General features: G+C 35.6%; 1 long non-coding RNA gene across 3 annotated transcripts in view; it reads right to left on the reverse strand.

Annotated features, from left to right (window-relative positions):
• The window catches only part of LOC139080776 (uncharacterized), a 157,461-nt gene that overhangs the window by 37,986 nt on the left and 103,732 nt on the right, over window positions 1-15,743 (reverse strand). The gene's annotated exons all lie outside the window — the stretch shown is intronic.

A 15,743-nucleotide genomic window follows, 5' to 3' on the forward strand; every position in this document is an offset into this window, starting at 1 on the left:
ACATTGAATGAGTGGAAAAATACTGGAAGTAATATTTAGTCCCAGGAGGCAGATATCAATTAATTTTTTAAACCTACATATAATAGACAATTTTCCTTTTTTTAATATTTGGAATGCTGAATGAAGCAAACAAGGGCAAGACCTCAGCATCCTCTCTGCTAACCACGAGTGGCTGACCTGGTTCAAAGCTGCTCTGTCCTCTCACTGAGGCGAGTACTTTAATCCCTAAAGGTGGCAGCAGCCTCTGTTTGGAACCCTTTCATTTTGAAAGTGAACGGAGCTCTAAAAAACCTCCTGAGTTCACATAGGGTAATCAGATTTCAAATCTGTTTCTCAGGAGATCACTTTTGTAGGTTGCACCAGTTCACTGAGTGGCATGTTTATTTTCTCAGTGCCCATCTGGACCCTGGCACTCTTGTGTTCCCACAGTCATCTCCTTCTGCATGCCCTGTTTTCTCTTGTACTGAAACACATTTTGTTGCTGGATGTTGGTATAGCACCAGGTGTTATTGCATAATTAAATTCAAGAATTGAACGTAATATCTCTCAATCAGAGATCACTAAGACTCTCTCAGTTTGAAGTCTTGAACCCTTTCCTTAGGCAACTTTAGGTTTTGGAGATATAAACAAGGACACAGTTACTTCAATTAAAGGGCTTGCAATCTTTAGTTACATAGAAGAAGTTACTCAAATATTCATAACCTGAGGCAAATTAAATACATGCCATGTAAAAAATGAAAATAAAAGAAGATTCAAAAGTGGAATGTTGACAGGTTAAGAAAACACAATATGACAGAAATATAATCAATAGTGCACCTTGAAGAATTATGTTGACATGGAAAGTTGGGAGTCAGAGAGGGAATTCCAAATAGAAGGAACATAAACAAAGACACAGGAATTCATCAGTCCTGTTTGAGGCAGAAAAAGTAATGTAATTTTGACACATAGGAGGATAACAGCAAGTAGCAGGAGATAAGTTTGAGAAGGAGTGTTAGAACAATGCCACAGTAGAAAACTGGGAGGCCACAGAATTTATTATTACTCAGAATTATTTAGATAACCAATTAAATTTGAATGAAGGTTTTAAGGAATGATCAAATACAATTCCATATGAACTTTAAGAAGTCTAATCTGACTTCTTAAGATTAGCAAGTGAAGACAGAAGATATATATATAAAACTCCTGTTTCCTTAGTGCTGACTTCTAAGAACCACCCTAACCTAAAGAATTAAGAAGATTTTCCAGTATTAGATGGTGTCACTAAGTAGTTGCAAGATGATGTTGACCAAGTGACATGTCAATATTTACCATCTCAGTACAACAACTAGTAATATTCACTGACAAATTTCTAGGCTTTTTCAAGAGACATACTTTCCCCATTACATCCCTGTGTGAATGAAACTAAAAATTATTATATGTATATATTATATATACACATATACATTATAATACATATACATGCATTATAATATATGATATATGTAATATAACATTTATGTATGACATTAATTTATATATCATATACATATATATATTCTGACAATAAATATCCATGATACATATGCATGAATTGCTCAGGGTGTCTAGAATAACAGTATGCTTTAAATAAATAGAAAATTACCCCTGTTAGCAAATATCAGGATATAAGAGCATGACAGTAGGTGTGGTTCTTCTAAAAAATATTCCCTGAGGGGCTGGCCCCGTGGCCGAGTGGTTAAGTTCGCGCGCTCCGCTGCAGGCGGCCCAGTGTTTCATTAGTTCGAATCCTGGGCGCGGACATGGCACTGCTCATCAGACTACGCTGCGGCAGCGTCCCACATGCCACAACTAGAAGAACCCACAACGAAGAATACACAACTATGTACCGGGGGGCTTTGGGGAGAAAAAGGAAAAAATAAAATCTTTAAAAAATATATATATATATTCCCTGATGTCTATAATGAAAGAGGAGTGGATTCTATTGTTTTGGGGTAAGGAGCATCTACCATCCACCCTGATCCATCCAACCTTCAGAACTCCACAGTAATTCAAAGCTTCAGACACTGGTGGAGATACCCTTATCTACCCACTCAATATTCATTCTCCCTTTTCCTTTCTACAACATTTTGTCAGTCATCAATGCACCAAGCTAAGAGTTTCTTTTATTCCTCAGGTACCCCCGCTCCGCTCCTTACAGCAAGAAATGGCCATATGACAAAATTTTTGGCCGATGAGATATAAACAAATGTCTTCTGGGAAGATTTTTTTATAACAGTTTTACTGAAATATAATTCACATAACCTACAATTCACACATTTAAAGTGTAAAATTAAAAGCTTTTTAATATATTCACAAAGTTATGCAACCGTCATCACAATCAATAGAACACTTTCATCAATCCAAAAAGAAACTCTGTACTCATTATCCCTCCAACCTCCTATGCCCTAGACAAACATTCCTTTCTCCACAGAATTGACTATTCTGGACATTTCACATAAATGGAGTCATATAATATTTGCTCGTTTGTGACAGGCTTGTTTCATTTAGCTTAATGTTCTCAAGCTGTTCATATTGTAGCATTATTCCCTTTTATTACTGATAATATTCCATCATATGAATAGACTGTATTTTGTTTATCCATTCATCAGTTAATAGACATGCGAGTCATATCCACTTTCTGACTATTATGAGTAATGCTACTCTGAACATTCATGTCCAAGTTATTCTGTGAACATAGATTTTCATTTCTCTTGGATATGCTCTCTTGGGAATAAGATTTCTGGGTCATATAGTAACATTAGTAACAAACAGTAAAATTTTTGTTCAACTTTTAAACTTTTTGCTTATGTTAACTTTTTATGCTTATGTTTAACTTTTTAAGAAACTACCAGACTGTTTTACAAAGCCACTCCTCCATTTTACATTCCCATCAGCAGTGTCTAAGTGTTCCAATTTCTCCACATCCTCAACAACATTTGCTATGATCTGTCTTTTTTATTATAACCATCCTCTCAGGTTACCATATTGTGGTTTTGATTTTCATTTCCTTGATCACTAAAAATGCTAAGCGCCTTTTCATGTTCTTACTGGGATATCATCTTCAGAGAACTATCTATCAGATCTTCACAGTTAAGGGTTGTCTAGAATGTTCAAACCCAACTCATTCCAAAGAAGAAAGAAAGTTCTTGTCCTTGACTGGCTCCTGGGACAAAACCTCTAAACCCTTGGAATATCTTGACTGATAAGGGTTTCTTTGTTCACCTAGGGCCTTGGCCCACACAAGGTAGTTTATGCTAACAGTGCGATTTATGGTAGGGGCCTTGGGCCAAGTGATATCAGTTTGAGCTCTGAAGGGACTGGACACTGAGTAATTAACATCAACTCCATGCAAATTTTATGCCTACATAATTGATCCCCATGAAACCCTGGACACCTAGGCTCAGGTCAACTTCCCTAGTTGGCAATACTTTGTGCTGTTGTCAGAAATCATCGCTGGAAGAATGAGGCGCTGTCTACATGGCTCCAATGAGAGAGGACAACTGGAAGCTCACGTCTGGTCTCTCATGGACTCTGTATTATGTGGCTTTATCCTTCGTTGATTTTAATCTCTGTTCTTCTGCTGTAATCAACCATAACTGAGTATAACAACTTTGCCGAATTCTGTGAGTTCTTCAAGGGAACCTAAGGGGGTCTTGAGGATCACTGACAACAACATCTTTTGCCCATTTTTTAATTGGGTCATTTGTCTTCTATTATTGAATTATAAGAGTTATTTTACATATTCTAGATACAAATCCTTTATCATATATAAAAATTTCAAATATTTTCTCCCATTCAGTGATTTGTCATTCATCTTTTCTTGATGTTCCCCTAAGCAAAACAAGTTTTAGTTTTGATGCAGTCCAGCTTAGCTGTTTATTTTCTGTTATTACTTATGCTTTGGCATTTTATCTAAAAAGGCTTTTCCTAACCTTAAGTCACAAAGATTTACTCCCAAATTTTCTTCTAATTATTTTATAGTTTTAGCTCTTACATTTAGGTATTTCATACATTTTGAGTTAATGTTTTTACGGTATGAGGAAGGGGCCCAACTTCAATTTTTTTTGCATATGGATATCCAGTTGTTTGAGGACCATTTCCCACATTGATTGTCTTGTTACTTTCTTGTAAATCAATTGACTATAAATAAAATGATTTATTTCTGGACTCAATTTTGTTCCATTGATATATATGTCTATCCTTATGTCAGTCCCATACTGTCTTGATTACTGCAGCTTTACGGTAAATTTTAAAATGGGGAAGCATGAAGTCCTCCATTGTGTTCTTCTTTTCAATGTCAGTTTTGCTATACTGAGTCCACTGAATTCCCATAGGAATTTCAGGATCGATTTCTGCAAAAAATTGATCTTTGGACTTTGCTAGGGAAGGGTTACGTGGAATCTGCAGGTCAATTTGCAGAGTATTGCCATTTCCTCACTAAGTCTTCTAACCCATGAGCAAGATCTTATTTTAGCTTTTATTTTATTTCTTCAATAACGTTTTATAGTTTTCAGAGCATAAAAATTTATTTCTTTAAAAAATTTTATTCCTAAATATTATTTTTATGCTAGCATTAATGAAATTGTTTTCTTCATTTCATTTTGGCTTGTTTATTGCTAATGTATAGAAATACAATAGATTCTCATATTTATCCTGCGTCCTGAATCCTTGCTGAACTCATTTATTAGTTCCAATAGTTCTTTAGCTACCTGCCATTCTTTAGGATATTCTATACACAAAATCACACCATCTACAAATAAAGACAATTTTACTTCTTCCTTTCCAATTTGGATGTCTTTTATTTTTATCTAATTTCCATGACAACTTTCAGGGATAAAAGTGAGTAGAAGGGAAGAAAAGTGAGGAGAGTGTAAACGCATGGTCTTCCTGATCATAGAGTGAAAGCATTCAATCTTTCACCATTACGAATGATGCTCACTAAGGGTTTTTCATAGGTGATCTCTTATAAGGTTGAGGAAGTGCCTTTCATTTCCTAGTTTGTTGAAAGACTTTATCATGAAATCAGGTTGGATATTGTCAAATGCTTTTTCTGAGTCTATTCAGATAATCACGTGTTTTTGTCTTTTGTTCTCATAGTATGGGTATTATATTAACTGATTTTCAAATGTTAAGCCAATTTTGCATTTGCAGGATAATTCCCACTCAGTCAGATTATATGATCCTTTTTATATGTTGCTGTATACTATTTGCTAGTATTTTATTGAGGATATTTGTGCTTATATTCATATAAAATATATTTGTCTGTATTTCTCTTTCTTGTGATGTCTTTGCCTAATTTTATTAGGATAATACTAGCCTCATACAATGAGTTGAGAATTGTACTCTCTTTAGGGAGTTTGCAAAATATTGGTATTAATTTTTCTTTTACTTTACTAAACATAGTCAGTTCTTATAGGTCTATTCAGATTGTCTCTTTTGCTTAAGTCAGTTTTGGTAGTTTGTGTCTTTCTAGGAATTTGTCCATTTCACTAAGTTATGTAATTTGTGTCATGCTGCTATCATAATATTCCCTTACAATCCTTTTTATTTCTCTAAGGTAATTAGTAAGTTCATTGTTTCGTTCCTGAATTTAGTAATATGGATCTTCTCTCTTCTTTTCTTGGTCAATCAAGCTAGAGTTTTTTCACTTTTGTTGACCTTTTCAAGGAACAACTTTTGGTTTTGCTGATTTTCTCTACTGTTTTTCTATTCTCTAATTCATTTATTTCCACTCACATTTTTATTGTTTGCTTCCTTCTGCTTGCTTTAGATTTAGTTTGCATTTCTTTTTCTAGAGTCTTAAGGTAGAAGATATTATTGATTTGAAATAATTTCTTTTAATAAGGCATTTATAATTTATATTTTTCTCTAAGAATTGCTTTAGTTACATCTTATAATGGGTATTATGTTGTGTTTTCATTTTTATTCATCTCAATGTATTTTATGATTTCTTTCTTGATTTCCTCTTTGACCCATTTATTATTTAGAAGCGTGTTGTTTAAATTTTTATGTATGTGTGAATTTCCCAAATTTCTGTCTGTTATTGATTCCTAATTTCATTCCATTGTGGTCAGAGAACATACTTTGTATAATTTCAGTCCTTTCATGTTTATTGAGGCTTGTTTTATGGCTTGGATCGGGGTCTGTCTGGAAAAAACGTCCTTTGTGCCCTCAGAAGAATGTGTGTGCTGTTGGGTGGGGTGTTCTACTAATGTTTGTTAGGCCTGTTTAGATTTTCTAGTTTTAGCATTTTGTTCAAATATCCTATATCCTTGTTTATCTTCTGCCTCCTTTGTTATTGAAAGTAAAGTATTGAAGTCTTCAACAACTATTCTTAAATTATTTCTTTTTCCCTGCAATTCTTCCAGTTTTTACTTCTTGTATTTTAGGAATTGCTCTGTTGTTAACTGCATATATGTTTAGAGATATACTTTCTCAATGAAATTGACCACTTTCGTCATAATACAATATTCTTGGTTATCTCCAGTCGTATATTTTTGTTTTAAAGTCTATTTTTTCTGCTATTAACATAACCACTCCAGCGTTTTTATAAGTGGTGTTTCATGACATATCTTTTCCTTTCAAATTATTTCTATATTTGCATGTAAGGTGTGTCTCCTGTTCACAGCATGTAGTTTAATCATGGTTTTATTGATTTGTTTTTATTCAGCCTGACTCCATCTTTTGATTGGATTGTTGAATCCGTTTTCCTTGAGTGTTACTACTGATAGAGCTAGATTTATGTCTGCCACTTTACTGTTGTTTTCTATTTCTGTTGTCTCTTGTTCCTCTATTCCTCCTTTAATATTTTCTTTTGCATTAAATGTATAATTCTACTTTACCATTTTAATTATTTAATAATTTTTACTCACTCTATTTTTGAGTTATTTTCTTAGTTTTTCTAGGAATTAATATATACATCTTAACTTTTCAGAATCTACCTCACATTTTATATTATGTTAGTTCTGCTGTGATATAGAAAAATTACTCTCATATAACTGTGTCTTCTCATCCCTTTTGTGATATTATTGTTATACATATTGTCTATATATACATTAAGGACCCATCAATGCATTACTTAAAATAATTTTGCAGCCTCTAAAGAAGCTGACAGAAGAAATGAGAGCAAGTATATATTTAGGGAGCTTGTTATATTAATCTTCTTATATGCCCTATTTGGTTATCTTCATTTATTCCTGTGGATTTGAGTTCTATCTGGTATTATTTCCTTAATCTAATACAGCTTTACTCCCACCCACCTCCTTTATCATTTTGTTGCCAAATATGTGTTTCCATACTGTTGTAGTACCGACAGTACAGTCATATAAATATTGTTTTATAGAATTTCTCTTTAGACAAGTGAAGAGAAGAATAGAGAACAAATATGTATTCTTACTGTCTTTTATAATTATGTAATTACTTTTGCCAGTGCTTTTTGTCTTTTTTTTTTCATTTGAATTTGAAATGTTGTTTGGGATTACTTAATTTAAGCCTGAATAATTTACTTTAGCACATTTTTAAGGCAGGAAAGCAGGTCTGCTAATAACAAATACATGCTATCCCTATTTTGTTTACCTAGCAAAGTCTATTTTTAATTTTATTTTCAAAATGTAGTTTACCTTGACATAAAGTTTTTGGTTGACTTTTCTCTTTTCTTTTAGCACTGAAATAGGTCATTCCACTGCTTTCTGGCCTCTGTTGGTTTTACTCAGAAGTCAGTTGTTAATCTTATTGGAGGTCCTGGTACACAGTGAATCACCTGTGCCACGCTGCTTCCAAGATATTGTCTTTGTCTTTGCCTTTAAACTTTTTACTTTAGTGTGTCTCAGTGTGTATCTTTTGCATGTACTCTGCTTGGAGTTTGTTGAGATTCTTGGGTGTGTGGAGAAACATTTTCATCAAATTTGAGATTTCATCCATTATTTCTTAAATAATTTTCTGCTGCTTTCTTTATCTCCTCTCCTCCTGATGTTTCCATTACATTTAATAGTGCCCCACATTTCTCTGAGGTTCTTTCATTCCTCTCCATTCTGTTTTCTCTCTGTTCTTCACATTGCTTAATCACTGTCAATCTACAAGTCTGCTGACTCTTCTTCTAGTTCAAATATACTTTTGTGAACTTCTAATGAATTTTTCAACTCCTGAATTTACTTTTGGTTATTTTTTAAATTTCTACCTTTTTTATTAATATTCTTTATTTGATGAGACATTATAATCATACCTTTGTTTCTTTAAACATGTTTTCCTTTTATTCTTTGAATATATCTATAATGGTTGCTTTGAAGTCTTCATCTGGTAAGACTATCATTTAGACCCTCTTACAGACAGCTTCTGGGGCCTGATTTTGTTCCTGCACATGGTCACACTTCCTCCTTTCTCTGGGGCTTGTGGCTGTTTGCTAGTGTATTACTCAGTGACTCAGTGAGGCCACTTTACAAAGTCCATTTTCCCTGAAGTGTGGAGCCTCAGAAGGCCTTGCCTGGGGCTTGTGCATAGCCCCCCTGGAAGGACAATGGTGTCATCAGGGCTCTCTTTGACAGCCTCATTCCCCTCTCTCTGTGTTAATCTCTCTGCCTTTTTAGGTGTCATACATGTCAGCCTCTACTAACTGCTGCCTATTGCCCTATTGTTTTTGACAATGCCCTAGAGCATGAATTGTAGGGTATGTTTTGCTGCCCGTCTTTGAGGTTTGTTACAACTCCAGGATGACTCCTCTTAGTTATCTTTTCCCTTGTTCTCTCTGTTAAACTAGAGGGCCTAAAGTTTAGCCTATTCCTCATAGAATTCGTGGCCCGTTCTTAACTGTTCGCCGCCAGAATGTTCCTTCTTTTTGGAAACAACGTTAGACTTGAACTTCCCCACACTCTGTCCAAATAAAATCAGTCACTGTGGTGAGCCCTGTGTACGTCTCTGTTCATGTAGCCTGTCTCTCTCTTTAGGCACACTTGTTGAGCCATGGCTTCAGAGCTGGGAGTGGGGACCATGGCCCACTTGTAATGGGGTAACAGCCCGGCTTTAAGAGAAGCATTCTGGGCTGAGGCAGTGTCTCTAGTATGCTGAGATTGCATTTTCCAACAGGCACCTAGACTCTAAATGTAAACTGGGGCAAAGGTGATTGGGGTCCCATTATTCCCAGTCTATCATCCATGAGTTGGAGTCTGAGGGTCAAATGGAGGAAGAGATCCCAGGTACTTTCCCAGAATTTAGCTTCTGCAACATAGCACTGGGAAGGGTCAGAAATGCTCATGGCCTACCCCTCTTTGGGAGAAATTGTAGCCCTTGACTGGGGCTGAGGGGAGAAGGAGCCCCATCTTCTTGGTCAGGCGCACCCAGAGTAGAGCTTCCATCACAGCGCACAGGGAGTTCTTGAAGGGAAGGAGCAGGCTGCGGCTCAGGACGGTGGAAACTTACTCTTCTTACAGATTTATTTGATTTTCTTGAATAAATAATTCAAGAAAAATTTGCAGCTTACCGTTAAGATAATTTCTGGAGACTTCAAATGATTGAGGTTTTTAAAGAAATAATTATCACCAGTTTTGGTGGTTTTGTTGGAGAGTGCGGCGGCAGAACTCTTCATGCAACTATTTCAGAAATTCTGTCGTTTCTGAGGAGTTTTTGATAAGATTTTCTTCCTGATTTTATCATTGTCCTTCCATCCTTCTTCATCTTGCTTAGAATGTGAGTGTAGAGTAGAGATGGAGCAGCCATCTTGTAACCATTGGGAGACCAGAATGAGAAAGAAACCAAGACAGTGAAAGAAATGTGTTTCCTGACATTATCGAGTAGCAGAGCAATGACAGCCCTGTCTCATCCTTGGATTTACTGTCATAGAAGGAAAATAAGCCATTGTGGGGTTAAGCCACACACTGTAGATTTTCTATTAAACTAAGACAAATAGCATATTAACTTAAACAGATCTGTACTTCTTATTTTCTTCAGAATATAACTTATATGTCTTAATGGCATTCCAAACCTAGCATAAAAAAACCAAACTCTTCTTCCTTCAATTTTTTTTTCTTTTTACTATTGCTTCCTTATAGGCATCAACATGCACAGAGTTTGCCTAGACCAAAATGAGTATTTTATCTTATACTCTTACACATCCAATGAATCACTAAATCCTATTTTTACCTCTTAAAAAAATCCCTTGGGTGCCCCTACCCTCTTCTTTCCCATCAGCACTGTCTTAATGTAAGCTTCACCAAACTTCACTTGAATTAATGAAGGAGTCCCTTAATTATCCTTCATTTCTTTAGTTTCCATACCAAGCTACAGACAAGGTAACCATTTTAAAAGGCACATTTGACATGTCCCTTCCATATCAGTACGTTCTCAATGACTCCTTTTTCCTGTAAACTGTCAGGCTCTAATCCTTCTTAGCATAGCAGCAAGGGTCTTCAGAAACTCACCATGACCAGCTCTTCTGCCTCAAGTTCTATCACTCCCCAAAAACAAGCTCTGTACTTTGAACAAGTTGAAAGCAGTATTCGCTTACATTCGAATTTTTGTATCTATAGCTTCCTCCACCAGAAATGCCTTCTTTTTGTCTGCCTGGTGAATTACACTAGCCTTAAAAATTCTGCAAAAATATTTCCACAAAAAGGAGACTTTGGCATCTTCTTCTGATATTGTAATAGTTATAATATCACAATAAATGTTTCGTTATTCTTTTCTCCTTCTTAAAATATAAACTTCTAGAAAGTCAGGTTTTTGTGTGCATGTGTGTGTGTGCACGTGAGTGTGTTTGTATGTTTATGCTTCATTATCAAGGTCCTAATACAGTGAGTGGCTGAGATGTTCCTTAATAATGTTTAAACGGAAAAAAAGAGAGAAAAAACGAAGATAGTTTAAGTCTAGGATCATAAGAAAGAATATGTGAGAAATTAATTTTATTGTAAAATTAGCACATATATAACTGGTTCTTGTAAGCACATTGTAGTAGTCAAGGAGACATTAGATCTCTTATTATACTAATATCTAATAAAGGAATTTCAAAAAGTTTCATATGAAAAATCAGCCCTTTTCTTAATCTGTGCCAGAACAAACCCATATTTATCTCAAGTTTTACAACACCAGATCATTGAGATAAACAAATTAGAAACGCTAATTCTTCAAATCACTGGATACACATCACGTGTTCATTTTAACTAATATTTTCAGATTCCGATATTAAAATCATATAACTATTTTCTCTCTTTATTAAAAATGCATTCAATAAAATGTCAATAAATTCATGGCCTTCAAAGGCTGTCTATAAATTAAAGAGTAGGTTACCTTTGCAAAGGTAATTCTCATAAATTTTAATGTAAATGTCGAACACATTAGCTCTAATTCTCAAAGATTTGAGAATAAAAGTGAAACTAGGATAAACACATTTATAGGTACACATAACTACATATAGCAATAAAATGAAATAGGTGCTGTGAGATAAGCACAGGCAGTAGTCACAACAGAGTATTCAATTCTGCTTTAAAGAGGTTATGTGGAGTGACGAAAAGAGCAAGAATGCCCTCTGAGTAGACTGATGCTTAAGAGCACCCTGAAGGGAAATAGTTCACTAGGATTCACCTCAGAAAGCAGAGTAGCCCAGAGAGTGAAAGCAACTTGAACAAATATGTTAACATCTACCCTCCTTGGTGCCTTCAGAAAACTGTAAAGTGATGCATTCAGTGGAAAGAAGCTTAAGATGATTCAGTAATGGACTAATATTGTGGGGAGAATTGAGGCTAGAAAGAGAGGCAAAGGGAAAGCTAATTATGAAGGGCCTTGACCAGCATGCAAAGGATTTAGGTGGACCTGCTAAATTATTTTCAATAAGGTAGTGTCATCATTAGCTTTCTGTTTTAGAAAGATCTCCCCAGTTGCACAGCAAAAGAGATACTGGAGGTCAGCAACACAGGAACCAGACAAAAAGCAAGGAAAGGACTATTCCAACTGTGCAGCAAGAGATGAAGGTCTGTATCAATTAGCTGAAAACCAAGAGGCAATGGGAAGAGCATCCATAGATCGTAGTGGTATATCGGATGTGGCATCTAGAATGATTCCCAGCTTCCTGAGTTTGATGCCTAGGAATCTGGCCTAGGTGATAAAAGATGACTTGGTTTTAGATCTAGAATGAATCATTTAATCCAACCTCTTTATTTTACAAGTGATAAAAGTACATAGATGTTAAGTGATTTGCCCAAGTTTTGCAGCTGTTTGTCTAGTCCTGGAGGGACTAGAACATGACTCTCCTAATTTCCGTTTCAGTGCTGTTTCTAACATAGAGTACTATATTCAGATATTCAGTGCTCTTTCAATTTTCATGCCAGGCAAGATGACATAATGAAAAAAAAAGTAGATGGAGTTTCAGCTTCCTAATTGTTCCATAAAAGGATTTGGGGGCTATGTATCAGACAATGACAGATTTGCCATTTGAGAATCTTATCTAAAATTTATGAGACAATTATTATAATCTAATCATTTTATTTTTAGGAATAAAAGTTCAAATTTCATCCAATTTTGTAATGTAAAAAAAAATCATGACACTTTCCCTCAGTGATATATCATTTATCATCAGATCTAAAGAAATAGTGAAGTTTTATGTTTAATAAAAAGGCAGCTCTCCTTGTATAATGTCAGATAGGAAAATTTAAAAATCAAATTGGTTTCAGTTAATTGCCTTGACAACTTTCTATATATCAAAATGAGTATGGGTCAAATTTTAAAATAGGAGGATTTAGTGTAGGCATTTTGGAGAACATCCAGATAGAATTGTGTGTGTGTATGAGCGAGCTTTTTCTGTCCCAAGAGAATTTTACTATTCACAAAACTAAGATAAGAAAATCTGTATATGACACCCATGTATCAGAATCAGTGACCAAATGTGACACTCTGCATCAAAGTATCGCAATCTACACGAAATCTTGATTACTCTCTGCAGCTATCCCACTTGGTGGAGTTTGGGGGTAAACACCAAGTTCTTGACTATTAAAATGCTACACCCAGGTCTGCTGATGGGACAAAACAGAACTGGTAGAAGGGGACATTTTTATATTTAAAAGTTAAATCCATCTTTGTAATAAAAATTTCACTAAAAGCACTCACTCTATTTCATGAACCTTCCACAAATAATTCCTTTTTCTACTTCTCAGACAGAACTGCTTAGTCTCCCTATGCTTACTCTTCCCATGATTGCAAAAGTGATGTGTTCATTCATCCGAGCTTAACCACAGGCCTTGCACTCTGACAATATTTGTCTTTATAGCTACTTTTTCTTGCTTCAAACAAGTAGCTCCTTTTAAGTCAGTCGCTTTCCACAAGCTTCTGTCAGCAAACAGATCTTCCCAGCTTGAAGTTAGTTCTTTTTTTTTTTTTTTAATTAATCACCATACAGACACCAGCTGACTGTAAAACACCCAAGGTCTGAAGTTACCCCACATATCTGGATTCCTCTATCTTGTGACTCATTAACACACTGAAGATTGAACAAGCACAGACATTACTTTCAAATGAGAGAAAATTTACTTCCAAAGGTAATGAATTCTCTTCATTTTGTTTCTCAACTCCACTTTAATTCCTCCTGTGACCACGTCTCATCTTTCTAACTCTGGCATTTCCCAAGCATAAGCTTTAGGGGAGAACATGGTATGTCACAGGCCCAGAGATAGACCCAGCTGGCCCTAAAACGTCATGGAAACTTGGACTGGTTTAGTCCTTTGCTGATGGAGTTATGTGACTGAAAAATTGGTTCTTAATTTGGGTAGAGACCATAAGAGAAACAATTCAAAATATTACAATACAGTATAAGAACAGAGAAGTAAGTACTTTAGTATGACTTGTAACAAAATTCCAAACCTAACAGGATCCCGTCTGGAGACAATTTAGCATCTACAGAATTAGATGTTTCAGAAATGCCCTCTCTCCTTCGCTATTGAGATTAACTGGCCTGGAATTATTTCTAAACAGCCTTCAGCTCTATCATCATGATTCTATACAGCACATCTTACATTTAAATGTAGCCCATTTATACTCACCATCACACATGCACTAATAAATAGCATTGAAAATCCTTTCATATATAGAACCATTAGTGAATTAACTATTTCATTAATTCACTCCACAAATACGTACCATATGTCTCATATGCGGCAGGTTTATGCAGAACAATTTCCAGGAGGTTTCACAGATTAAACAAAAACAAAGCTCAGAAAGTTAAATAACTTGCCCAAGGTCACATAGCCAGTAGTTAAACACATGGTCAAATCACACCAAAGTCCATGTGTTTTTCATTCCATTCCACTGACCTCAAGGAGCTCCTGGTTTAGTGGAGGAAATGTACAACCAAATAAATAATTTAAAATACAGAACAAGAAGGTGTTTTGCTAAAGTGCCCCAGAATATCCTCTTTCTCTGAGACCCTTTTAAATTCAAGAAATATTGCTTAGTAAAATAATTTTCTTTAATCTTGAGAATGTCTTCTAAAGTCGATAAAATCTGAATAGCTCATGAAACTTACTTGTAATAGTATAGTTTGGAGGTAGATTTCTTTATTGATGGTTCAAAATGTAAGCATGTTTTGGCTTTAATTTTGACTTTTAAAAGAATTGGTATTTTTCCTTGGAGAATCTCAAAATGTAAATTTCTGGGCCCCCCTCTAGACTCCCTTGAAGCAAGCAGGTGGTCTGGCCTCTGCCAGTCTGATCACTTTCAATAAGAGTCCGACTCTTAGGGGAGAGAAGGTTAGTTAAGGCCTCTTTCCAGGGTAGTCCGAAAAAACAGGTCTCATGCTTGGCCATGTTGCTGCTATTGTGCGTTCTGAGCTCTCCAGACAGAAGCTGAAGTGCTGCTTTCGCTTGAGGAAAAGATTCCATCTTTCTCCAGAACATCCATCAGAAGAGCACACCCTGCCTCTTAGCTGTGCTTGCTCCCCTGCTGTGCAACAACTGACATCTTAACTCTCCTCTTTGACTTGAAAGTTTTCCTTTTCATCCCACAGGTTTGCAGAGGAAAACGAAAGGGTATTAAGATTTCTCTATTTTTATTTCTTTCTATATGTGTCTCTGCTTCTGTATAAAGTTCACTCACTGAGAAGAAAAATTGCCTGCACAAATTTTACTTCTAAAACTAAAAAAATTGTTGTTCACCTGACAGACCTAAAGGCTATAACTTAGCTAAATATAAAAGGCAAAGAAGCATAGAAAAAAGAGAAAATGAGTCAGAGTTAAGAATAGGGAAGTCTTGAAGGTGTCATAGAGTGGCCCACATTGCATAAGGGATCAGAAAAAAAAAGAAAAGGAATGTTCAAGCAAAGAAGGGAGGAAAAAGGAACTCCAGGCCCTGGAATGGGCTGCATCTGGTGTGGGGCTGAAGAATCCCTGTGGGGATTTGATCCTTGGGAACTCAGGCAAGAGGCAACCAGGTAGTTGAAGACTGAGTAGGTTGATGCCAAATTATAACTATCATTCTAAGAAGACTAAGCCTTCACAACAAGGGTAATTTTTGTAGATTTTTTTATGATTTTGATCAGTCAGGAAGAAACCATGAATGAAGTGAACTCTAAGCAGTAACAGAAGAGCATTGCTGGTTTTATGACTGAAAGCATTGATCTTTATTTATTCATTCAAACAAGCCTTTGCTTGACTCTCCTCTTAAATATTTGCTTCCTGAAAGAAAACATTTTAATTATTTATAAGCTAGATAGTTTATCCCAAAGGTATTTTGGTGCATAGTCTTGCACTGTCACT

This window comes from Equus przewalskii, chromosome 32 (genome assembly GCF_037783145.1).
Source record: "Equus przewalskii isolate Varuska chromosome 32, EquPr2, whole genome shotgun sequence".
In the NCBI taxonomy this organism is placed as follows: domain Eukaryota; kingdom Metazoa; phylum Chordata; class Mammalia; order Perissodactyla; family Equidae; genus Equus; species Equus przewalskii.